Source organism: Mus musculus, chromosome 16, assembly GCF_000001635.26.
Source record: "Mus musculus strain C57BL/6J chromosome 16, GRCm38.p6 C57BL/6J".
NCBI classification, from domain to species: Eukaryota; Metazoa; Chordata; class Mammalia; order Rodentia; family Muridae; genus Mus; species Mus musculus.
Window position 1 is genome coordinate 40691009 of NC_000082.6, and position 26216 is coordinate 40717224.

At 36.5% G+C, this 26216-nt stretch overlaps 1 protein-coding gene and 1 long non-coding RNA gene across 5 annotated transcripts in view; one reads left to right on the forward strand and one right to left on the reverse strand.

Moving 5' to 3' along the window:
• Window positions 1–26216, forward strand: part of Lsamp (limbic system-associated membrane protein) — a 2197426-nt gene that overhangs the window by 706755 nt on the left and 1464455 nt on the right. The window lies entirely within an intron of this gene.
• Window positions 1723–24611, reverse strand: Gm52230. Its single transcript, XR_003951845.1, has 3 exons — window positions 19433–24611; window positions 13906–13979; window positions 1723–2552 (listed from the first exon to the last, which is right to left on the reverse strand). It is a non-coding gene; the product is annotated as a predicted gene, 52230 (long non-coding RNA).

Below are 26216 nucleotides of genomic sequence, written 5' to 3' on the forward strand. Positions count from 1 at the left end.
CATAACATAGGTTGAGAATGCATTTGTGTCAGGGTCATGTGGTCAGCTATCATAAAGCAAGGTGGAGAAAACAGACAAAGGAATGGCGAACTTATATTTTAATAAGGGCTGGGGAGACAGCCTAGTGGTTTAGAGCATTTGTTGCTCTTGCAGAGAGATGCATTCTGTTTCTGACACCCACACAGCAGCTAATAGCCATTCATTCTAGGGGATCCAAGATGCTACTATGACCTCTAAGGGAATCAGGTATACAGATTGTCCAACTTCATACCTGCAGGCCAATTCTTCATACACATAGTAGAAATAAATACCAAACAATTGTATTAAAGACAGAAATGTTGACTTCCTTGGTTTTATTGTGATTAATTTGTTTGAAAACACAAGTGGTATGATTGCATATCCATGTTAGTTTATTTACAAGACATGCTTACATTTTCTTACTCATCCATTTATTCATTATTTTATTCTAAACAATATTTGAGTAACATGGACAAATTTAGACAAAACCTTGTTTTCTCTATTAGGATTTTACTCATGGTGGATAGAGCATGGGAAGAAGATATTGTAAAGAATTCATTATGTATCTCATACAGGGTAGGTAAAACATATTGCATGACATCATCAGCAAGAGGGATGTAGGTATAGTATCTTCAGACGACATGGTCAGCAACGTAGGGGAATGCTGCCTGGGAGAAAATGATCACCATGGGGTGATACAATAATTGTGCTTGATGCTTACAGACTCATCATTGTCTATCATGTGAGAGAAGACATCATTTTGAAAGGAAATAGAAAATAGAAGAATAAAATTCTTTTGTGATTTAAACCAGTGTTTCACAGAGCAGAGAAAATTGATCTCTGGGGTTCACAGATATACCCATAACACCAACCCTGAACTAGTATTTGATGTGTATGGTGCCAGTGTGCCATAAGACAGCATCCCTAGGAGGTGGAATGCTCATCTGTACAGTGATATGAAACTAACCTGTCCAGCCATGTCCTTGCCAATATTATCCTCTTAATAAACCTGGTCTCTATTCCAGACCAGTGCATTGCCTAATGTGGAAACCTTTTAACATAGTGTTTTAGAAATAGATTTGAAATGGAGTCTTAGACAAACGAACCGGCATAAAAAGTAGTTTCATCATGTTCTCGTTACTTCCAAGTTGAGAAAGAAAAATAAACTCAAACTTCTCATTTCTCCTTCTTCAGCCATCTGATCTTTTCTCTGCTGTGGCACAGAACGTACTCTTTTTTTTTTTTAACTTAATAAAACCTAGAGACAGGCTTTTATGCATATTCATGTATACTTGATTAATAATTGATGAGAATGCCTAGGGCAGGTGGTAGAGAATAAAAAACCTGTAGCAGGGAGCAGGGTAGAAGATCTCTCACTAACCTCCTTCCCAAGGGGATGAGAAGCAGAGTCAAAGGCAAGGAGTGGGGGGTGTGGCAAGCACCGAGCTAAAGCTGAATGTCATCCCACAGCGCTGTTTCCCTGATTTACATATTTAATTGCTTCCTGTCTTTAGCAGTTGGGCTCTGTGATTCTGACACATTTTCTAAGAAATTCATCTGAAGACCAAAAAAGTGCATAGTGGAGGGAGGAGTGGGAAACTGAGCTGAAGCCTGCAGAGGGTTCTGGAGCTGAGGGAGAACCAATGTCCTCTTGTCAGGCTGTCAAAAGACTAGCCTCCCACAGAGAAAACAGCCTGTTTTCATCAGAGCAGGCCAGGCCAGCACCTTGAACTTGGGTTTCATAATTAACTAGGTATAACTTCAATATATTGTTTTACTATATTACATCTCCCTAATTTTTTTATGGGCTTGTGTGGTTTACAAAACATTTCCCCTTAAGTCGTCTGATAGCAGCGTTATCATTTCTGTTTTATTTGTGCGTGTGTTCAAATAGGAGAAACTCACAAGGGGCAGCAACCTGCCTGGAATCTAGTATAGGAGTCTAGCTTGTTCCCCGCAGATGATAACAGAATTTTTGGGTACAGTGCACACAAATCTTTGTCTTGAATTTTCAGTGTTCTCACATGATGCTAGAAGTACCGTGCTACTTCACGATGCTACATAAAGGAATGTGCCATCTGATTGAGTCACGTTAATTTTAAAATTTGAAACTGCTATGTAAATAACTATTCTGGACAATAATATTTACAGTATTTCAAAACCCATATAAATTTCCATGGATTCTTACAGATTTAGCCAATGGTCTATGAAAGAGGAGTGATTTGATTCTCTTAATAACACATCAAAAGGGAGCCTGAATTTCACAAAGACTTTTAAATGCTATGCTTGTGTGGTCAAGTTTCTGACTGAAACAACTTGAGACAAGAGCTGGACATTGGTTACAGGATAGGAGCCTAAGAATGAGATGTTCCAACCAATTTGAGTGATGAGCGCCTTGGCCGTATGATCCTCTCAGTCCCAAACACCACATGGAGGCAAAGCTTTTCTAAGTAAAGAAGCTGATGCTGAGTGCTTTGCTCATGTGGAATGTGCCAGTAGGCCAGGCCAAGGTTCATTTTTCATCATGATTTTTCCTATGCAGAAGATAATAGTTTATTTATGATCTTGGTAGTGAAAATCAAAGTAATATTTAAAAAAACAATGACAATTCTGGCTGTACTCATTTTCTGTTGTGAAGGCAATGATAAATAATAAATGAACAGTTGATGCATATTTTAACAGAAATGAATCATTGTATAAATGTTAACTACTTATTTATTAATACTTAACTACTGTTTATAGTACTTACTGACAAGTATAAAAACAAACAATTTTTTTTCTGTATTTCCTTGACATAATCAAGGAACCAAAGAAAGTCTACCCTGAACTCCTCAAATGTTACTATCCACCATTATAACTTGAACTACCATTTCCTGAGTCTTTCTTTGGCATTTCCAATGGTTAAATATTGATTTTTATATGAAGATCTCAAAGATATAACACTGTAGTAAATCTTGAGTTTTTCAATAACCACTTTCTTTCACAAATTACATTTTTAACTTCATCTAGCTTCATATGTGGTTCACCCCAGACACTAGGTTTTGGAAATGTGGCAACTCAGAAACATTGCTAATGTTTGCAGAATCCTTATTTCTATGCTTCTCATTAAACCAACTGGCCAAATAGTAGGTCAATGTCTCCATCAGTACAATGTCTGTTCCCTTCTGATAAGCGATACCCCCACCAGCTGCTTCTCCTTTTGGGATCTTTGTTTTGGGGATTATTATATTATTAATTATTATTATTATTATTGTGTATTTGATACTTGGTAGATTTTATCAAGTAAGTAGAGGCTTCAGTTCACTCTTCTGAATTTTGGTACTGGAAAAACTCTCTTTGACAGCCTGTTGTCAGAGAGGCTGACATCATTTTACATTTTAATTTGAAGCAATACTGCCATATATTTCCTCAATCCTTCAGTCACATGTGGCTTATATTTTGGGGGCAGCTGAATCGTCTTGTTATCCTTTCCTTCTCAGTAGCCGCTTACCCAGCTACTGAGTAATTGAGTCACAGAAACTGAGTTACAGTTTCCAATCAAAGGATAAAGCCAACACCTCATAATTTAAAATTTAAACACCTCAGAGTATCTCTTAACGTTGGCAGCACACTCATAATGAAGTGTTGCAAGTTTTACTTATTTTTTATTTTTCTGAGTGTTGTGTCTGCATGCATGTATGTGCACAACATATGTACAATAACCCTGTTTGCTAGGAGAGGGTAACAGGAGCCATGGAACTAAACTTATAGATGGCTCTGAGATGCCACGTGGGTACTAGGAACTAAAACCAGGTCCCCAACAAGAGAAGATATTGGCCTTAACTGCTGAGCTATCATTTTAGTCCTGCAAATTTTATTTTATTTAAAAAAATTATTATTCTCTCTCTATCTGTGGCCATACATTACTTATACACCAGTTTTCCCCAGAGAACTTACTTACAGTTTTGGGTTTTTGTTTTGTTTTGTTTTTGCTTGTTTTTTCGTTCATTTGTTTGTTTGTTTGTTTTTAGAACTTCCCACGCCACTTGGGATGCTTATTGCTGTGGGTATTATATAGGCAAATCACAGGATTGAAAGGTTGGAGCAAAGTAGTAGATGCTAAGGGTGATTATGAATCACATTCTCATGAAATGACTCTAAGAAAGAAGTTCCTCATGATGTCCTACTGAGTTTCTGAGTCTATGGAACCAGGGAGTTCAAGAATGGATACAATTTGAGAGTACGGTCCGTTTGTGAAGAATGAGGTCATTTCTGAATCACTGCCTTAAACTCTTACCTACTATAGGCTATTGCATATTTTATTTGTTATAATTGTTATACAGTTAGTGTTTATTGTACTTAAAAACTAATATACAGAGTTTTTCTTTAACAAAGGACAGCATTATGAGACTAACAGAGACTGTTTGTAATTATTGAAGAAGAACCGAAAATTCTGTGATTTGAATTAGTTAAGGAATGGTAAAACCAGAAGCAAAAGTAGCCAGCGGAAGACTGTGAAGTTATGTATTGTCTCTTTTCAGAACCATGTGGTTCTTTGTCACAATGGAAGGAAGACAATTCAGAAAGACAAGAGGAGTCAAAGACATTGGTGGGAAAACAATGTAAAAAAATCATTATAAACATTGGAAATACCACTTAGAGTATAGGGGCAAGGACAAGCATAGTCAGATAACATAGTCCATATTTTCTTCCAACACAACTCACTCTACAGCTAGGCCGCACTCTCCTGTGCTGTCACACCAAACAAATTTCTACACATATTGTAGGTCCCTGTGTAGAAAGAAACACTACACACAGGACCATGTCCTATATGAAAGGGGTTTGCAGCCTCATAGGAGGAACAATAATATGAACTAACCAGTATCCCCACTGCTTTCAGGGACTAAACCTCATGGCTCCAGATGCATATGTAGCAGAGCATGGCCTAGTTGAACATTGATGGGAAGAGAGACCCTTTGCCCTGTGAAGGTTCTATGTCCCAGTGAAGGGGAATTCCAGGGCCAGGAAGGGGGAGTGAGTGGGTTGGTGAGCGGAGGGCAGGGGGTAAAGGGGTTTGGGGAGGTGGTTTTCAGATGGGAAACCAGAAAAGTGGATATCATTTGAAATGTAAATAAAGAAAATATCCAAGAAAAGAAAAAGAAAGATAGAAAAGTATGTTTATGAGCCACAATATGACATTTTGATGAAGAAATCCTTTTCTCTTTCAGACTAGTTTGGAAGCCTAGGTCAGATTGCTTCTAGGCCTTTTGGCTAAGATCAAGTGTGGAAACTTAGGTCACGTGAAGCTATATTAAGCTTTCAATGATAGGAAAATAGTGATGTTCTGTCTCATTAAAAAATATGATATTGAAACAATACAATATGCCAACATAGCTGAATTTGGAAGCTTTTGTATGAACAACAACATCAACAAAACCTTCACCATGCATTATGCATTATCAGTGAGCTGAGATAATATTTACCAACAGCTAAGTTATAGTATATGCAACAACTAGGACTTCCATTGCCCCTCCTTCTGACAAGTTGAAAAAGATAAGTACTGTGTGTATAACAATATCAAGACTCCCATGTGCAGTACCACGTTATAGTGTCTCTGTCATATATACTCTTAAATGGCTATCTAGACATGACTAAATTTGAGGTTTCGCAAAGAAATAAAGTCTATGATCCTCTGGTATTCTATGCCCTTATGAACTTTACTGTCTTAAGATACGATTATTTAATAAAATTACCCTTATGTAGTCAAATCATATGACTATGTAACCGTCGGTATTATTCTTTAATAAACAAAAACAAATGAAAGTGTGTGGTATATGTATGTGAGTGCAGTTTCACTCAGATGTCAGAAGACAGTATAAGACAGGTTGAAAGTGGAATTACTGGCATTTGTCAATCACACAACAGGGGTGTTGGAAAGCAAACTTGGCTACTCTGCTCAAGCAGTATATACTCTCATTCACTGAACCATCTCTCGAGCTCCGTTCTCACATCTTAATTGAACCCGATGTCATTAAGGAATAAGTATAAATCAGGTGTGTCTCCTTCACATGTTAACTCATTTATCAAGTTGGGCATCATGTGTAATTTTACCTGTACTTTCTTATTTAATCCTCTTTGCATTCACTTAACACATTTAATGATCCTCTCCTTTCGGCTTTAACACTTAACGACCCAGGACTATCTAATAACCAGTCTTCTGGTGTCAAACACCTGGCTTAGCAGGAAAAGCCTGAGGACAAGTTTGTTAATACAAATGTAAACAAGACTGTCCTCAAAGGAAATATTTTAACAAGGAGGCACACAGGAAAAACATTTTTATGGGAGGAGGGCAAGAACAGAAGGACCTCTGGAGCTTACCCACTCTTTTCGGGTGTAGTTTACTTCTCTGCACTAGCAGGATTGCCAACAGTAGAAATCTAAGCCAAATACAGATGAATTAAGTTGTCTACATGCCATCATTAACAGAGTCTAAGTGAGCTAATAAAACAACATCCAGTGGCAACCTGATATGGCCAATGATCTGTTCTCTGAGGCTTCCCTGCTGCATTCTAAATTCTATCTCCAATAAAACCGACGCATGGAATCTCAGCCAAGCTACTATTGTTTCCCCACCTTGGTTTTCTCATAAACAACATAGAGTAGCATGAGCTCTCTACTTCATTTGGACTCTCTGAAGATTTAAATTATTCAACAATAGCCAGGCATTTGGAATAGTACTTGCTGAGCAGTTATCTTTTTTATTCTCTAGGATCTGAAGTAGACTTCTTATTTGTTTTTGTGCTTTGAGGACTAGCATGTCTTACTCCCTACCAGTCTTCATGTTTGGCAATTGATATAAAGGTGTTTGTAATCTTGGCAGGTTTTATTGTATAGGTTCAACGCTGGGTATGGTTTCCTCTTTGGATATGTCACATATTGAAGCATCTCAATTCTAATACTGCCTCGTATTTCTATGTGCTCTCTACCTTTGATAGCAAAGCTTGTCAAAAACAATTCAGAGCAAAAGAAAAAACAAAAATTGTATGGCTAACGAATATAACTTCAACATATGAAAATAATAATTCTTGACTGAAAATAGGCTGGGTGAATCTCTGTAACCAGTGGTATCTTTGTTCTATTGTACCAAATTAAATATATAAAAAGTGCCCTTAGTAAAGTATGACATATAAAGAGTCATGAACTTTTGCAGAACAGGTATTGCCTGTCCTCAAGCCTGAAATTATTTATCTGAAAAAATAAAAAGCATATGGTGGTCCCAGGATTGCAGAAAGGTTCTTGGTGAATTTTCTTCTCTTCAGAGACTAAGTGCTAAGATATAAATGAATTTTCTTTCAGCTGAAGATTCTACACAGATAACATACATATATCTATGAGTTATAAATATTCTTGCTATGGATTATATTTAAGAATATTTGTCTTGACACTGTCATTTCGGTTTTAAAAATTACTTGCTGTTTTATTATCAATGGAGACAGTAAGTGGTATTTATTGGGCACTTATGTTGTCAGAAGAGCTTGTTAGAAGTCCTAGTGGGTATTCCTTGCCTCGATTTATTGTCATTTTCTTCTGTACAGGTGGGACAAGGGGCTGTGAATTTGTGTTTGGGTATATACTTCATAGCAGAGAAATGTGGTGTCTCATACCTGGATGAAAATATAATTTTCACCTTCTTAATAAGAGAGGTTCAGTGGGGGGTAAAGGTTGTGTCTTAGACATTGTTCTGTTGCTTCATAAAGACCTTGTGATCAAGGCAACTTGTATAAAAGAAAGCATGTAATTGGAGGTGGGGTGGGTGGTTGCTTACAGTTTCAGAGGATTAGTCCATTATCATCATGACAGGGAGCATGGCAGCATGCATGAGAAGCAAGGTGCCAGCGAAGTAGCTGAGAGCGACATCCTGATTCATAGACAGATACAGGAGGCATTTCAAAGTGCCTCTTGTGAGGTTATGAAACCACAAAGTCCACTCCCAGTGATACATCTCCTTCAAAAAGTTCCCATCAATGCCCTCAAATCCATTCCTCTTAATTCTTACAAACAGTTCACCAACTGGGGACTAAACAAGCAAATATAGCCTATAGGGCCACTCTCAGTCAAAACAACCATAGACTGGCTATGCACACTGATGAAAAAATTCACAAAAGGTTAGTTTTAACATGAGGTTGAAGTTGCTGCCATATTTGAGACATACATTTGTAAAAATATAAAATAGCCAACATACTGAGCTGGGTCTGGAGATACATACAGGTCATCTGTAGAGAACATGCTTAATGTATACAATGCTGGAGGCTCAGTCTCTGGCCCAAAGCCAAGTAAACAATAAAACGAAATAAGCAGATGATAACTTTGGAGCAAAACCAGGGATATATTTGCTCCTTTTCCTAAACAGCATTGTTTTATCTCATGAAACAGTGCTTGAGTTTCTTTTCTCTAGATGCATTAATTATGTAACTATTTATATTCAAACACTGTTGGTTCTGTTGTCATTTTACTTTTTCCAAAGGTTTATATCCATCTGGTTGTTATTTCTATACTCAGTATATACTAATACTGCATTTTTCACATCATATTGTGACGTGTGTCTTCTGTGTGTGTGTGTGTGTGTGTGTGTGTGTGTGTGCATGAGCATGTGTGTGTATATGTCTGTGTGTCTGTGTGACAAAGAGGGGATCACACTGGAACCTTACATACAAGTTCATATTGAATTTATTGAGTTGTTGCCATTTTAGTCACCCACATCATTATTGATAACTAATTACAGCATTATCTAGATTTCATTCAGTAGCTAATTTACTCAGAAATATATGAGACCCGCCATTTACTATCTGCCACTAGGTGAAGCATGAAGAGTAGATACTGGTGTCTCTGGGAAGATCCTCATCTGAATGTCAGCTTTTTCTGTCAGTCTTTCAAGAAGAGTGATGCTGACTCGGTAGAATTGACAATCTCAAACCAGAACTGTAACATCATTAATGGTTACCTCTACACAGGTGTTTAACCACCATTCTTTGCTTGGTGAACCAATGGATGGGCTGACAATAAGAGCCACTTGCTACTTCAAATCTTTAGTAATCAAATTGTTTTCATTTTGAATATTAAGTGTACATCATTTTCAATTACACAATAAACCACTTTAATAGTATTCAGTCAGAACTCTCTAGGAAACCTAAAACTCACTTGTTATGTATCCTGTGCCTACACAATTGTTATTCTTATTCATCCAGCTCAGTTCTTATCACTTCATAGGTATTGAAGGCCATGCACAAAGCTGACAGACAGGTAAAACTCATAAAAGCACAGATTCATGGAGAGCCTTGTGAGTTTGTTTTTATTTTTCAATGTTACAATATCATGCCAAATAGATTTTCTTTTGGTTGTGAGTTTGGGCTTCCACAAAACCTCCACCTAACACATAAATTATATCTGTATGTTTTACCTGGCTTCTCTATTAAATCAGAGACAAACTAATTTCTCTTGAAATTTGCAATAAGCTTGCAACATATTTTTAAAGTTTTTCGACATTTAAAAATATCAACAAAATTGTTTGCTTTCAAAGTTCCTGTTTCATCCATGAACTCAGTCCTAAATGTGATCCACACTGAGCCTAGGTATATAATACTTTTAAGCATGGAAAAAAATCAATTTTTAAATGCCAAACTCCACACATTATTTTAATAATAGTGTGTATTTTATACTTTTAATACATAATGTGCGACTACAAAAACATATTTTACATCATCTTATAATTTTAAAAAATCACTGCCAATCTTAAATTACGTGTAAAAGTAGAACTATAATGTGCCTTTTGAAACTGTGGACTTTTTCTCATTTTTATAAATATATATCTAAATGGCTATAGTCAATATATTTATTTTGGCCAGCTTATAAGTACTATCCCTCTCTCTCTGTCTCTCTGTCTCTCTCTCTCTCTCTCTCTCTCTCTCTCTCTCTCTCTCTCTCACTGTCTCTCTCTGTCTCTGTCTCTCTTTCTCTCTCTCTGTCTCTCTCTCTGTCTCTCTGTCTCTCTTCTTATCTATCTTTCTATCCAGCTACTTTTATTTATTTTGTAGTGAGTTCTAATTTTATCACTTTTTAAAGTAATTGAATTGGTTCCTTGTCACTCATCTATCACCACCATTAATCTTCTTTCCCAGTCTACCATTTATCATACCTGAAAAGAGATAAAAGAGTTTCAGATTTTTTTTTTTTTTGGTTTTTAAAACCTACATTAGTATAGTAACATCTAATCCATTTTTGAAATTTACTATTTATTAAATGGAGAAGCAGTAAGAGGAAAAGATGAAGTGACATCTGATCTAAGACATTTTCTGGTCCAATTTAACAGGACATTTCTATTGCCTCTGACTGTAGGTTTATGAACCTCTAGGGGAGACTAGGGAGAAACGAAGTTCTAATTGTGCTTTGTTAATGTGATCATTTAAGTGTTTCTTATTCCAACACATTATTTTCAATAGCCATTATATCTTTTTATGGTCAGGTATAAATTGCTCTTTTTTCCCTTCTTTCTATGTCTTTGGAATGGATGCCAAAATTTCATCAAGGCACATAAAAGTAAATGTGGTTTATTGTCTACAAGCTTTATACTCAGCAGTTACAAGGCCAGTGACTGTTTAATGAATGGCTATTTTACATGATAAGAGATTTCTCTAAAGACATATCAGAACATACTCTCTTGGCACCAAAGAGAAACTGTTGTTTGTTGTGTACATAGGAAAAAGATAGAGTTCCAAAAATCATGGGTCTTGTCCTCAGCAGAGACACTTTGACTGTTGAAGTGACATTTCTTGCTTTTATTTGGCTTGAAAGCATGTCCTAAAAAGCTAACTGTGATTTAAGGTAATCAAACATCTTCTGATTTAATTATTTCCATATGCCTTCCTCTACCTACTGCATTACTCTCTTTGAATATCTTATTTTCTTCTCCTTGAATGGTTCTTACTGACCATGGTCCCTTCTCCCATTCTTCCCACATTTTAAATACACCCTGGAGGTTCTTTTTTTATATATTTCGTAGAGGAATTAAGAATATCTCATAAAAGCAAAAAGGTTTATAAAACAGCGTTAATAAAATAATCACATATCTAAAATCTTACGTTTAATTACTAAAGATATTTTCAACTACAGTGCTGAAGGTCCATTTTGAAACTTTTCCAGACCAGGTTGCATACAGTTGCTCCGTTGGTAAAGGTAAAGGCCATGAGGAGCCTGTTAAGTATTAATTCTTTTGAACAGAATTGGTCATGAGGTTTTTGGAAAGGAGATAGATGTCTATTTTATTTGGTGTTAATTATTGAAGAGCAATTGGTTAGTGTTGGTTCCCCACTCTAGTTTCAATCACATCAGATGCATTTGGGAAACATTTATGATTTGTCATTCAATCCAACTGAAACTCATAGAAATCAAATCATGAAATATTGTAGTTTCTTGTGGAACCTCAGCCCAAGTGCAGTCATTGGAGGAGCATGAGCTTTCTCTTGTTTCATGTATCTTTAGTTTAAATGTAGTGTCATGTTCAAACTTAAGGGCCTTTGGGCCATCAAGTTACTTGATGGACTTAGGTAGATCTCACAAGCAAAGTACAATCTACACACATGAGGGCTTCCAATATTTGAAGTGTTATGGAACAGACTGTGGCTTAAAACAAATAAAAGAGTGGGTAACCTTTGTTATACCAGATAAAATGTAGACTGGAAAATTAATCTGAGTTTCATATGAATAATAAGCATAAAATGTATGCTCTATACAATGGGGCACACACATAATCTAATATAATTAGAAAATCTAATTTAACTGAATTCTTATGTTCTAACTTGCTAATTCTTGCAAGGATCCTATAATACAACATACCAGAGCATATAGATTCTCAGACTTTGAGGCAAATAAATAGATCACAAAGACAGAATTGTTGTGGGTGTTAGATAAGCCTGAAAAGTAGAAACTAAACATAATTTTTACTTCCTTCTCTTTTACAAACCCAAAGTCCATGTTTAATTCTGTTATAAAGGGGGAAGGAGCATTATGATGTCTGATGATTATTCTATGCTGATTTGCATATAGGCTTTCGCGGGTAGGGAAGAGTGTCTTCTCAGAGTTTGTTCCCTACCAAAAGTAGCAGAAATCTACCATATTTCTCTATACTACAGAAATCAGAAATATCTGATGATCAAGAGCAGGTATTGTGCTTGTTTATTTTTGATATGGTTTAGAAATGCATGCTTTTAATTTATTTCTTCTGTGAATAACATTGAGTATGCCTTAACACTTGATTATAAATTAGTTAACTACTTTAATCTTCTCTGATAGCTCCTGGTGATTTCCAATCATATAGAGCCTTTGGATAAAATCTATAATGTCAATCACTTTAACATAATTAAGCAATATTTATATTATTGTGGTTACCACAAGAATTGTGGTAAGGATGGGACTCATTCTAATCTTGTTCAAGGAAATGATCATCTGCCCCTTATATGGGACCTGTTATAGCATTTCTCCAAATTAATCATTTGAAAGCTAAAGGTGTACCCTAAAGTTATTGGAAGGCTTTACTATTTTATTCTCTATGTTACACAGGAGATGGTAGACTTGGATGTTGTAAGTATATTAAAAATTAGAATTGTCTTATTCAGACATTCACATATATATCATACATCCACACATATGTGCAGACATGCATACATGTGTGTTTGTTTTTGTGTGTATGTGTGTTTGTGTGTGGATTCATGTGTGTGTTTTAGTATATGCTGAATTGTATGAATCTTTCTCAATAAGCAATATGTGACACAGAAGCAGAAGGAAAGATGGCTGTTAGTCATAAGCACTCTAGTGGAAATAATTCATGGATCAAGCTGGAGCCCTGCCTGGGTGAGCCTAAGCACCTCCTTATCTGTGACGTGGGATGGCAATTGAACTCAATTTTGGGATGCTGGATATGGCAAGTGACAATGTTACATTGATATTTTGGGGATACAATGAGTCACTCCCTGAATGTAAAGTATTGATGTTACTGTGTTGAAACCCAAGACAGGGAAACAAAAAATAAATTCACCCATATATGCTAACATAATATAAGAGACATATAAAGATTTTCCTTCAGTTTATAATCAAATTGTACATGTAGCCAGATCTCAAACTGCTAATTACAGGTAACAAGATGAGTTATAGGTTATCTTTTCTAAAAACCTCTTGTTAAAGTGTTCAATCAAGAAAGGTTACCAAAGGAACAAAAAGGTATGAATTAAAGTGATCGAATTCACTAGAGTTTGTATTTTATTTGATCATATTTTATACTGTTAAAACATATAAAAATAAACATATGATTATGTTTAGTTATTTATGAGTACTTATTTCTTTTTTATATTTATTATGTTTATTTTTCAAAATTTTATATAATGTATAGCCTATATCTTATTTCACATGACCAAAAATTTATTTCTAAGAGTAGGGACTTAGTAAACTCTTTTGTTTTGATGGATGCCTCAATAAGACTTGAAAACCATTTGTTTTTGTTGCAAAGAGGCTTATTAATTTTTGATACTTGAAACAAACTAATTTTCAAATTTGTGATGAAATTGATTTATGATTAAATAGTTCAGTAAACAGAATGTGACAAATATTTGCCCAGAATGCCTTATTGATAAAGGGTCCATAGATAGGGGTATGGTCCATTGTTAAGTTGGATGTTTAAATGTAGAAATGGAAAAAAATAGGAATCTCTACAAATGCCATATTGGCATGAAGGTAAGGTTTGTATAATAGTATGGGTACCATTTTCTAGTAGACTGAGTGATTCCATTTTGGACTTTTTAAAGTCGTCATCTTGGTATGTAGTCCATTCTGACATAGAACATACAAGTAGCTCACACTGACCTTAAATTCAAGACGTACATCTGCCTCTTGAGTACTGGGATATTCAGCAATTTTTGAATATTGCTAGAATACATCTGAAAGTCAAGCAAATGAAGTGATAGAAAATGTGATTCTTTAAGTTTCCCTTGAGTATCAAGTTAAGAGACTCGAACTTACACTGTATTTCTACACATATCATTAAGCACTTGCTCAAAAAAATCATGATCCATTCACAACATTAAGGAGCTTAGTAACAAAGACACACCAGACGGACGGGAATTAAAAAGATAAGTTTAGTGTATATGCTCCAAGATCCTAGATTCTTTGGGGAGGTGATGGAAGGCTTTGTAGATAAATAAAATAAATAGATGCCTTCTCTGAACCAATAATCCATTAAATATGATTTTTTAAAAAATTAGTTTTCTATTTTTACATACTTATATAGTGTGTGATAAAAGGAAATTTCACAATAAGTATTTTTATCATAAAGACCTACAGTGTGGAGTGTATCTGCTCTATTTTTTTATTAGATATTTTCTTTATTTACATTTTTAATGTTATCCCCTCTTCTAGTTTCCTCTCTGAAAATCCCCATCCCTTCCCCTCTTCCCCTGCTCTTTTCTAATATAAGCCTACTCTTGCTACTCTCTTGACCTTCCCTCTGACTCTGATTATTGTGCTTAATGAAGTACACTCTTGAATACCCCCACTCATTTTAGGGGAGGTGATGATAATGGCAGATGATGACCCAGAGTAGAAGCAAAGCCACTGGGCTGTCTCATACTCCCTTGGTCTTTTTACAAACAGAAGTAGTCCTGTTTTATCTGGGCTATGCAGAACTGATAGACCATGATGCTCTCTGTTTGGGGGATGTCCATTTAGATAACTGATGACCCCAGATCTTGCTCTGTTTCTTTGAACCAGAGAAGGAGAGTTAATCAAACGATAAGGTAACAACTTTGACTGACCAATGCTAGTGTTCTTTTATGTGGGGAATAATTAACCTATGAAAATCACTGGTGCTGGACAATATTAAGCAGGTAATTTAGGAAGACTATAACAGTGGATTGAACATTTATATGGATATAATTAGCAGAGACAGGTTTAGAATCTAATGTATCAGACTTTATATTCATATGTCTTGATTTAGAAAAAGATCTATTTAACCCTCTATGAAAAGCCAATATATATTATGCACACCCAGTATCTTATACAAACTTAAAATACTAATCAACCTTGATTAAGGACTAGAGTACCTACATGCCTGTGTTCAGAGGTATTTCTATAATGGCTGTTGAGGTCATAGGACAAATGGCAGGATTCAGGTCTTCCCTTCCACTGTATGTTGTCTCTGGGGTTAAACTGTTGATGGAATTGTCACCAAGTATCTTTAGCCACTGACCCATCCAGTCATTGCCCAGTACCCTGAGCTAATCAAAATTTTAAAGTTGATAACGATGTTATAACCTCTTATCATTTTCTGGTGGACAGGGAAATGACCTGATAAATCTGGAGATATCATAATTCTAGATCAAGCTCATTATAACATTTCATATTCCCATTTCTCATTACTAAGTATAATGCATGTAATTCTGAATATATATATATATATATATATGAAGCTTACAAGGCATCTTTGAGTGATACAGAAACTTTAAAAAAGGATGCCTTAAAAGGCATAGATATTACTTGACAAAGAAAATATTAAGGATTATTACATCTATTGAGAGCACAATACCTGGATGATAGTTTCATTGTGGGGACAGAGTCCAGAGTTGCATTCACTCTGCCTCTGCATATTTTTAAGCTGAATCATTAAAGTTAACTATCGCCTTATCTAGCTGTTTTGGGACAATTAGCCATGTGACAGCCAGATGGGACAGGAAGATGGCAACAGCCATTTCAGCACAGACATATGGCTCTCCTTGGTTAGAAAAGGGAATAAAGAAGACAAAATGAAGAATGTTGGTAGACCATACGAAATTGTCTCCCTTCAGAGTGGTTCACCAACTTGGCTGAAGTCTGAGTCATCTTCCATCATAGACAAAAGAATGATAAGCCTTGACTATTTTAATATTGTTTAAAGACTGATTAATTGAGTAGACTAGGTAATTTGAATTTAAATGTAGCAAAAGTAATGATCCCTAATTTGAAAGTTCTTGATGAATCACAAATTCCCATTAGCTTTAAAATTAGGGCTGAAGGTTAAAATCTTTTCAAAGCTGCTAAATAAATATGATTTGGCCGTGTTACCCCATCAAAGCTGTAAAGGAAGGCATCATTCAAACATTAATTTGATTTAAAACACCAGGAAAGCCATACATATTTTTATCTTCCTTCAATTGTTGGATAAAATGCCAAGTACAAGTCATGAAAGAGCAAGAGTGCTGAAGGTTGCCTTCTTACTTGCTAGTCTGTCCCAGGCTGGGCCAACATTGTGACTTTTATTGGTGGGCTTTTTACTATGCTTGACCAAAGATCTAGTGCCATCCCCCAGGGCCAATGTAAAACAAAGATATAGAATTATCTTGTGGGTAAAAAGCCTTCTAGTGGTTTCCGTGGCAGCTCCTCAGGTGCTTTTTCACACACACGGAAAGGTAGCAGGACACGTCACTGGACAGCGACAAGGGAGTAAATAAAATTTCTTTCCTGGGTCTCTGCCAAACTAGTCATCAGTCTGCAGTCTCTGCTGTCCTGGCCAAGGAAAGTCATGCGGAGCAATAGTCATAGACACTGCTTATTATAAAGGTTGGATAACTAATGTGGAGTAAGGAGGGAAGAGAGCAACCTTCAGCATGGAAAGTCACTGATGCAGCTGCAGAAGGAATGGAAAAAGAAAAGGCTTACATACTACAGAAGAGGCTGTATGGCCCACAAAATAATGTCCTTCGATTTCCATGGGCTCTGGGCACTTCATCCTGCCCAGTACATGTTTTATGATAGGTGTCTAGTCTGAGTTTGCAACTCCACTAGCCCCTGTGTTCCTAATAGAATATACCTCCAGCCTTCTGAGATCATTTCATTTCTCCTTTCTTGATCCCTTGTACCCCTGTGCCTTTCTGTAAGCATGGAAGAGAATTCTTGCTTCCCAGGTCTGGAAGAAATGGGCTTGTAAAACATTTGTGCCAGGGGTGAAGTGAATAACATTTTCATTCTTTGCTCAAATCAGCCTCAGTGATACTGCAATAGAAGAAACAGCCAAGGCACTCTTAATGCATGGAGTCATTAATGGCACTGACAGCCTCATCAGGTATGGGGAAATCAAGATATTCTTCCCCTAGTCCTGGCTTATGCTATGTGTGAAAGACCTCGGCCAGCATCACATTTCCAAGAAGATGGATATAGATCATCAAATGAGATCTTTACAGCACAGTAAAGCATAAGCCTAATTGCAACCAGAGCCAAACAACTGTGGCAGAGAGGTAGTTTCTGGCAAGAAATAAAATACTAGGTTGTGTACATCCAGTGAACTACTGACCATGAGGCCATTAAGATCAAGGAGCCCCAGGGCATCACATTTGTAGAGAAACTTGCAGGTGATGCCCAAGGGCATTTAATTACATTATTCTAATTTGAATTATTAATGACAATATTAAAGTGCGGGCAGGCAGTTTGTTAGAAAATTTAGAAAAATCAAAGATAGTATAAATATTCAGTTTCCTCTAGCTCTTCAATTTGAAAAAAAAAAAAAAACCAAAAAACCAAACACATACAGCAAGCCATTCACTTAGATACAAGCCCGAAACCAAATCATCATTAAACACAGGGAGAGCAACATGCCCTCAGGAACAGCATTCTGTAGATATTTGCATTTTGGCAATGCCCTGTGCTCCCCTGCAGAACTGTAACTCTGCCAAGTTGTGACTATTGTCCCTGACGTTTGGTGTCTCACAAAATCATGTGTATTCATGTTGGCTGAGTGGAGGAACTCAGGAGACAGGCACATCTGCTTTTGACTAAGCCTTTCTTAATGCTCATGGAGACTCTGTATATTCCAGACTGAATGAATGGATAAGTGATATATAGGCAAAATATGCAAATGAACCACAAAGTCCCTTGTTACAATAACTTTAAAAATTAAATCAAGTGTAAAATTGCAAATTAGGGCAAACTTACAAAAATATAGAACTCAGACATCCTGTTTTTCCTTTCCAACTAGACAAATGAGGACCAGTGACCATTCAACCAAAGATACAGACAAACACTCAATCGCAGTCATCTGACTCCAGAAGATTTGATCTTTCTGGTGATACTTTTTTTAATTGTGGAAACATAAACACGACGCTTAGTGTTAAATCAACTAGCTAACTTTCGTACCTCTCTCCCCAAACTGATTTTTCTTACAAATTGTAATTGGGGTAGAGAAAGAGAGAGAGGAGACTCTTGCAAATGAGAAAAGGGGGGTCTTACTTCACTGGATGCTTTTCATAATGAGACGCTGTCATATAACTGGAAACAAACAGATGCAAGCCTCAAACTCAGCTGGGTTTCTAGAGGGAATAGTTCATATCTTTTCAATAATCCAAACACTGAGCTAAGAATTTATTTTCAAGAAGTAACCGACTCTACAAGGTTCAGGGGAAATTATTTATTTATTTAGCATGTCTGTACTTGAAAAAAAAAACTTTTGCAATGACAAAAAACAGTCAGGCATGAAGAATGTCACAGAGTTAAGACAAGAGTGCACAAGTAGGATTAAAGCTGAAAAGAAAAATAGGGATGGAATAAGAGCAAAGCAGAGGGATCATGTATCACTTCTGTCTAGCACAGAAAGGCTGGGCAGATACGGAAAGAGTAATGGGGATGAGATAAAGACCATTCTTGCCATACGGAGTTTAAGAGAAGTGAGGGTGAATGTGAAAAAGAACGAGCAGAGAATGTGTTTGGGGAGATAACAGGAAGGAAATACCAACAAGGTGATAACAACCAGAAGGCACACTGTAGGCCAGCTGCCAGTCTAAGAGCCTTAACCTAGTTAACCAAAGTTATCCAAAGGGATATACACAACAAGCCTTTTGTAATGGTATTACTCAGACTTGACAGATTAGGAAAACAATACAAAGTTTACCTATTTGCCACGGTCACATGTGAGAGGAAAATAGGTGGGAATTAAAAAGAAAAGTAGTTTCAATCTGTATGGTTCTACACTGCTTCTCAAGCAGGATAAGTATTCAAGAGGCAAGAGACAAGGGGGGGGGCGGATCATGGAAAGTGCAAGCTCAATGTTTGGTTGTGTTAGGGTAAAGTGTTTCTATGCTTAAAATGTCTTCCATCAGCCTTCAGCTGCCTTGCAACCCAGAGTTTAGTCTGGGGCTGTTAGCAGCAGCGAGGGAGGGAAATGGATAAATAATTGATTAGGCACAGTGTGCTGTGTGAGTGCAGATCTGTAGGGAGGAGAAGGGTCCAAGAGGCAGAGCCAGATGGCGAGCTGTAATGTGCCTATATTAATAGATGTCTTCATTAGATGATATATACACAGGAGTCCAGGGTGACTGCCTTTCAGCCATTGCCAGGAAGAGACAAGGTTTAAGATGAAGGTGACACTTACCTGAAAGGCAGTGGCAATGGCAGGTCAGATGAGAATCAAATGGAAATATAAAAGACATTCTAGTTTAAACAAAACACTTTCTGTGTCAAAGCTAGTTACTTCGCTCCTGTTGAGTCCATCTCTGAGTCTGTGACATAAGGAAGTTCTCCTTAGTCTCTCGACTCACCTCTCTTCTGATGCCTGCTACAACCCTATCTGGTCCCTACATGTCTATTCTCAGGTGGGTCTCTGTTTTACATTTTTTCTCTCCTAATCATGGTTCCCTCCCTCTCTATCATTCCTTGCTTTCATTATCTGCACTTAACACCCATCCTTCTGTAATTAACTCCCTGGCCACAGTCTCCTGCGCTTGCATTGCTGCCATTATCATTACGTTCAGTCACAGCTACTAGCAGGGTGCTTTTGAATAAATGGATATTTGTTGATTAACTTAACGCTCAAGCAAATGTTGTGGCTGAAACTTTAATATTCTATATGCATTAATATTGATGGCATTATGCTTAAATACCCTTGAAATTATGGCTGAGCAGATGTTAAATATACTGGTGACTTGTGGCTCCCTATACTTTTTATATATGCAGAAATACATACAGACATATTGCTTCTCTGAGATTAAATATTTTGACATATTTCTGAAGTCTATGTAGGCCAAACTAGAGTAAAATTTCAGCAGAGTAATATTTGATTTGTACAGCTATTATCAGTGACAAATAACGATGTGCTCAATTATTGCTCTAGATTTCCCTTGTTCCTCAAGAAAAAAAAAGTCACCTCTTAGAACAGTGTTAAACTTTTAGAATATGCATAGCAGCATATAATTTATGAGGCATTGAATACTCCTGAGGACAGTGCATGTGTTCTGTTGGAATGGGATTTAGAAAATTATGTCATGGATTTTAAGCTACAGAAGAAATGCAATGCATCATTAAAACCAAAAGAAAGATACTTAAGTTCAGCAACCCAATTCTATGTCTCCTGTTTTTAAAAGACCATATCATACTACACAGTTTTGGCTAAAAATAGTTCACTCTTTCCTAAACTTCAGTTCATTTTCAACACTCTTTCTAGCTTAGCCAGATCTAGTAGTTGGATTGCCAACCTATTTGGAGTGAGTTATCAAGAGGCATTGGGGGGATATCAAGAACATTCAGAGAGCATCTTCAGGCAAGCAAGACTAGGTTTGGCTCCTAATAACAACATTCTCTTGACCACTGTTCCAAGGCCAGGGCTAAGCAAAGCTCCCAAGGTAGAAGTAAGCATAGCCCTTCCCATTTGATCTCTGAGTCAGGTGGGATTCCATTTTGTTTGATCTCTTCTCATGCTTTAGAAGGGATTTGGGTTAAATCCTTTGTCTTGCTAATAATTCAGCTCAAAAACTTTAGCATGTTTGTCCTAAAAAGAAGCAACTGGCCTGAGAGCATGCGTATGCTTCATACCTTGTTTAGTCTAAAGTTATTGTCAATATTAAAATTCAATTTAAATTGTCCTCGTGAAGAGATTTACAAAGTAGAACTATACAATTTCTTACGGCCATCAAAGATTTTCTAAATTAGGAACGACTATTGCTTCTGCTGTACTTTTTCATCCTGAATCCTTTCGCTGGAATACAGCATCTATAAATTGTCACATTACTTCTCAATTTTAGCTGTGGCCTTAGCTGTTTATACACACACGATGGTGGTTTCTAGTAGGATCTTCTTTCCTCCTCCTTCTCCTTCTAGATGGGGATACTCCCTTGTTCAGAAACCAGATTAGGCTTCAAGAAAATAAGCTCATTGAGAGCTCAGAAAACACCAGTTTCAGAATGAAAGCTTTGTGAGGTTGATCCGGTTCATTTTTTTTTTTTTTGAGCTCTTCCCTGCATTTTCTCCACCTGTTAGACCCAGACTTGGCCATGAGAGGAAAGGCCACTGCTTCCAGAGGTCAGTTTTCCAGGTTAAGAGTTTATGTTTTAAAACTTCACCTCTGTCACTTTTTAATTGTAGGACTCAACTATTATAGACCAGCATTTTCCATCAGAGAAAATGGGGCTAATACCGCTACCTCCTCTTAGAGTCATTGTGAGGTTAGATTACAGAATACAAGCAGAGCATTTAATAACCTGTCTACCACATAGATAACATTACACGAGCAAAAGGGCTTATGAGTATTACCATTTTTCTATAGATTTTTGCTCCAATTGCAAGAATTCTTATGTGCTAATAACTATACAGCAAGTTTGTACCCACTACATAACAAGTACATGACAAGCCCTACATTAAACTACTACCTTATGGCTCCATTCTTAACTTACAATACTTTATAAAGTTAAAAAATAATATTTATATTTTTCTTTGTTGAAAAATTTTACATATTTTTTTTACCTGCACAGTAAGTCAGATCTTTAAAATGTGCCTAGAAAATTTATTTGGAAATTTACTCTGAGATATTCCTATTCAAGGTCATTAGCCTGGTAGTTTACAAAAGAAGCTATTTGGACCAAAAGCTGGTTCTTCCCTCCTGTTTGTTAAAATTATAAAGTGTCAAACAAAGGGCTAATCACTGAATACTGAAGCACCTTTAGCTCACAGCATTGAGCACAGCTCTATAATTATGTTAAGTGAATAAGAAACCATTTCAGCAAACACACTAATTGGCTAAAATATTCAGGTCAATGCAAATTCACAAAAAAGTTGTTGAACTATGAAATTGTTGTCAGGCAGATATTTTGGTGGTATATAAAAAAAATTCACCTCTCGTACATACTCTATCCATGTGTTGTGGTTTGTGTATGACAATATTATATACAAATATTTACCTGTCAAAATACCTGACAGGCAAATATTAGCATGCTTGAATAACTGTAAGTTAGAACTGGCAAAATAAAACCCCGAGAAAAGGAAACTACTGCAAAAGCAACAGCTTTTTAAAAAACCATGCTCGCTCATTTTTAAACAGCTTTTAAAAAAATTTAAAGAAAGTATCATGAGAATTTGTCATTGGATCACAGCATAATCTGCTAAATAAGACATTTTTAAACTACTAGGATAGTACTTAAATTAAGAATCTCACAAGTAATAAAGAGAAATATAAAAATAAATCCAGGATATCACAGAATAAGAAAATAGATTTTATTATAAAGAAGGAGACACAAGACCAAATCCTAAGCCTTTCTGCTAGTGATTCAGATCTGAATAGCAAAAAGAAAAAAACAAACCAACAAATAAGCAAACTAAACAACAATTTCATTAAACCCTTCTGAACATACTCAGAGAAATCTTTAGAATAAAATTCTTATAAATCTAGATACAGGAACTATTGTGTCTTTCTCTTTAGTATTAAATGGGTTCTGTCACAAGGGTTCAAATTTTTAAATTAATTCTTGCTCATTTAAGTATTAGCATGGGACTAGACACCAATTGAGATGAAATGAACACCATTTGGAAGGAGGAGGGCCTGGCAGTGTGACTCGGGGTGAGCTGGCAGGTCATTTTGATGATTTATGTGTGAATGATTTATGTGGGAAGGATAGGTAGTGTGAGGCAGCACAGTCTCTGATTTACAGGTTTTCAATCTAGGTTAGAGAAAACCTCAGCATAAAATTTATCAGCTGGTAAGTTGTCATCCCGAAATGTAAAATCCTTCAGCACGTACACACTACAATAGAGCAGAGGAAGAGAAGCTCAGAACAATTGGAAGGAGCCAAGGAGTGAAGTAAAGGTCAAAGGGACAAAGCAAAAGCAGGGGCCAAAACAGTACCATGCCTTGACCCCAGCAACACCTCACAACCTGGGGTTCACCCTCCCTTGCTCTAGAGAGATGATGCTGGAAAATTCACACTCAGGAAACAAGATCAAGGATGCTCTAAGAAACATGAATGTGCATTTTGTTGACCATGGTAAATGATAGTAGATGCAAGTAAACTTTTATGAGGCAGAAGGTTTGGTTGCCTTCTAGTGATGCCTTTCTGATTAGAGCAAATTAAGCTGAAGGAATCTCCAGAAAGTGTGACTCCATCACACATTACTCAGTCAGTTGTTATGGAACCGGCTATGGGAGACCCTGAATGAGCAGACTGTACCATTCTACCTTGTATCCGTAGAACAAGGTCCTAGGACTAAGATGCTACTGATACAACTTTGTACATGAAGAAACTGAGACGTTTATGCTAGTTTTCCCCCTTTGGAGCTATGTGTGAACCTTGCCTATGTCAAGACAAGACTTTGTAAACACTGTGTTCTCAAAAAACAGGTTCTTACTCTGCCTGAGTAGAAATCTAACTCCCCTTCCTCAATGTGTGTGTTTGGGGGACAGACATCTTTATTGAGCTTTCTAAAGAGGAACTGTCTTTTCCAATCTTGTGATAGTAAACTTTTGTATTTAAATGGACATAATGCATCAGATGAACTAATTGAAGAGGCAATGACAAAAATGGAATAGTTAGTAATTAATAACTCACCTTATTGAGTTTCTGGAAGATGATTCTGTTTGTGTAGGATACTCTTAAGTTCAGTCATTTGCTAAAGTCCCATGTATTAGCCAGGTTGTTGTGTTCTCCCAACTGAAAAACTGACAACTGACCCATGATTTTTATTGCACACCCATCCCAGATTAAACACTCCTTCTACTTGTCACTAGGTCTTCCTAACTTGCTTTTATCAGCCAATGAGGTGTTTGTTAAGGAAGTTTTAAAAAGGTAACATTTTGTACAGTGTTTTTAGAACATGAACAAATAAGAATAGGCTCTGTATTCAGAACACACACACAAATAGGGAGGGATACTCAAATTATATTTATATATTTGTGTCCCTTCTAGGAGTAGTTTTTGCTTCATTGCTATACTTACTGTGTTTAATACAGTTAATGGTACTGAGAAGATTTCATGGATATGTATTAAACTAAAAAGTTCAAAGAAAAAATTATTACGTAGTAAGAGACATAAGTAATGAGAATTTGAATAAAGGATGTGTATGTAGAAGAGTTCTGAGAAAATCCTTCCAGGGAACTTTTATGAAATTAGCATATTATATAAAAGGAATCACAACTTAAAACTTAAAGGAACAAACTGGGAAAGTTTATGGGTAACACTGAAAATGGCATGCTCTTAATAATTTTTAACTGGTGCACATGTATCCAAGATATACTGAGAAGCCACATAGACACAATAGGATCCAAAGAAGGAAAGACAACACGCTTTTAATATGACATGGCACCCAAAGTCTAATGTTATTTTTAGGTACAATTTATTTAGAACATTTGTCCTGGAAGAGAGGGTGACAGTTCTACTCTTGATAATATTCATGAGATCTTCTCTAGAACGCTATCTCCTGTTTGGTTTAGTCTGACTACTAAAAATAAGTAGACAGGTTGAAAGAAATCCAGAGAGAAACTTCACAATTGATTAGTAGAGAGACACTGACTTACTGAGAAAGTTTGAAAGAATTATGTCCATACAGCATGGCTAAGTAAGATATGTGTACGTGTTTGAAGCCATAAGCACCTAATAGAGGGAAAATAATTTACTTAGATACAAAGGCTTTAGATTGCACTTTACGGTAAAATAGGCTTCAGACTTTGGCTTATGTCTTATGTGGAAATTGGTTGGGAGTAAATGACATTTTGGTGACATTGTCTTAGAAGTGGTGGGTGCTCCAAGAACACATTAAAGCAATCATACATCCTGACCAAGTAGGTTTTATTCCAGGGATGCAGAGATGGTTTAATATATGAAAATCCATCAATGTAATCCATTATATAAACAAACTCAAAGACAAAAACCACATGATCATCTCGTTAGATGCAGAAAAAGCATTTGACAAGATCCAACACCCATTCATGATAAAAGTTTTGGAAAGATCAGGAATTCAAGGCCCATACCTAAACATAATAAAAGCAATCTACAGCAAACCAGTAGCCAACATCAAAGTAAATGGAGAGAAGCTGGAAGCAATCCCACTAAAATCAGGGACTAGACAAGGCTGCCCACTTTCTCCCTACCTTTTCAACATAGTACTTGAAGTATTAGCCAGAGCAATTCGACAACAAAAGGAGATCAAGGGGATACAAATTGGAAAAGAGGAAGTCAAAATATCACTTTTTGCAGATGATATGATAGTATATATAAGTGACCCTAAAAATTCCAACAGAGAACTCCTAAACCTGATAAACAGCTTCGGTGAAGTAGCTGGATATAAAATTAACTCAAACAAGTCAATGGCCTTTCTCTACACAAAGAATAAACAGGCTGAGAAAGAAATTAGGGAAACAACACCCTTTTCAATAGTCACAAATAATATAAAATATCTCGGCGTGACTCTAACTAAGGAAGTGAAAGATCTGTATGATAAAAACTTAAACTCTCTGAAGAAAGAAATTAAAGAAGATCTCAGAAGATGGAAAGATCTCCCATGCTCATGGATTGGCAGGATCAACATTGTAAAAATGGCTATCTTGCCAAAAGCAATCTACAGATTCAATGCAATCCCCATCAAAATTCCAACTCAATTCTTCAACGAATTAGAAGGAGCAATTTGCAAATTCATCTGGAATAACAAAAAACCGAGGATAGCAAAAACTCTTCTCAAGGATAAAAGAACCTCTGGTGGAATCACCATCCCTGACCTAAAGCTTTACTACAGAGCAATTGTGATAAAAACTGCATGGTACTGGTATAGAGACAGACAAGTAGACCAATGGAATAGAATTGAAGACCCAGAAATGAACCCACACACCTATGGTCACTTGATCTTCGACAAGGGAGCTAAAACCATCCAGTGGAAGAAAGACAGCATTTTCAACAATTGGT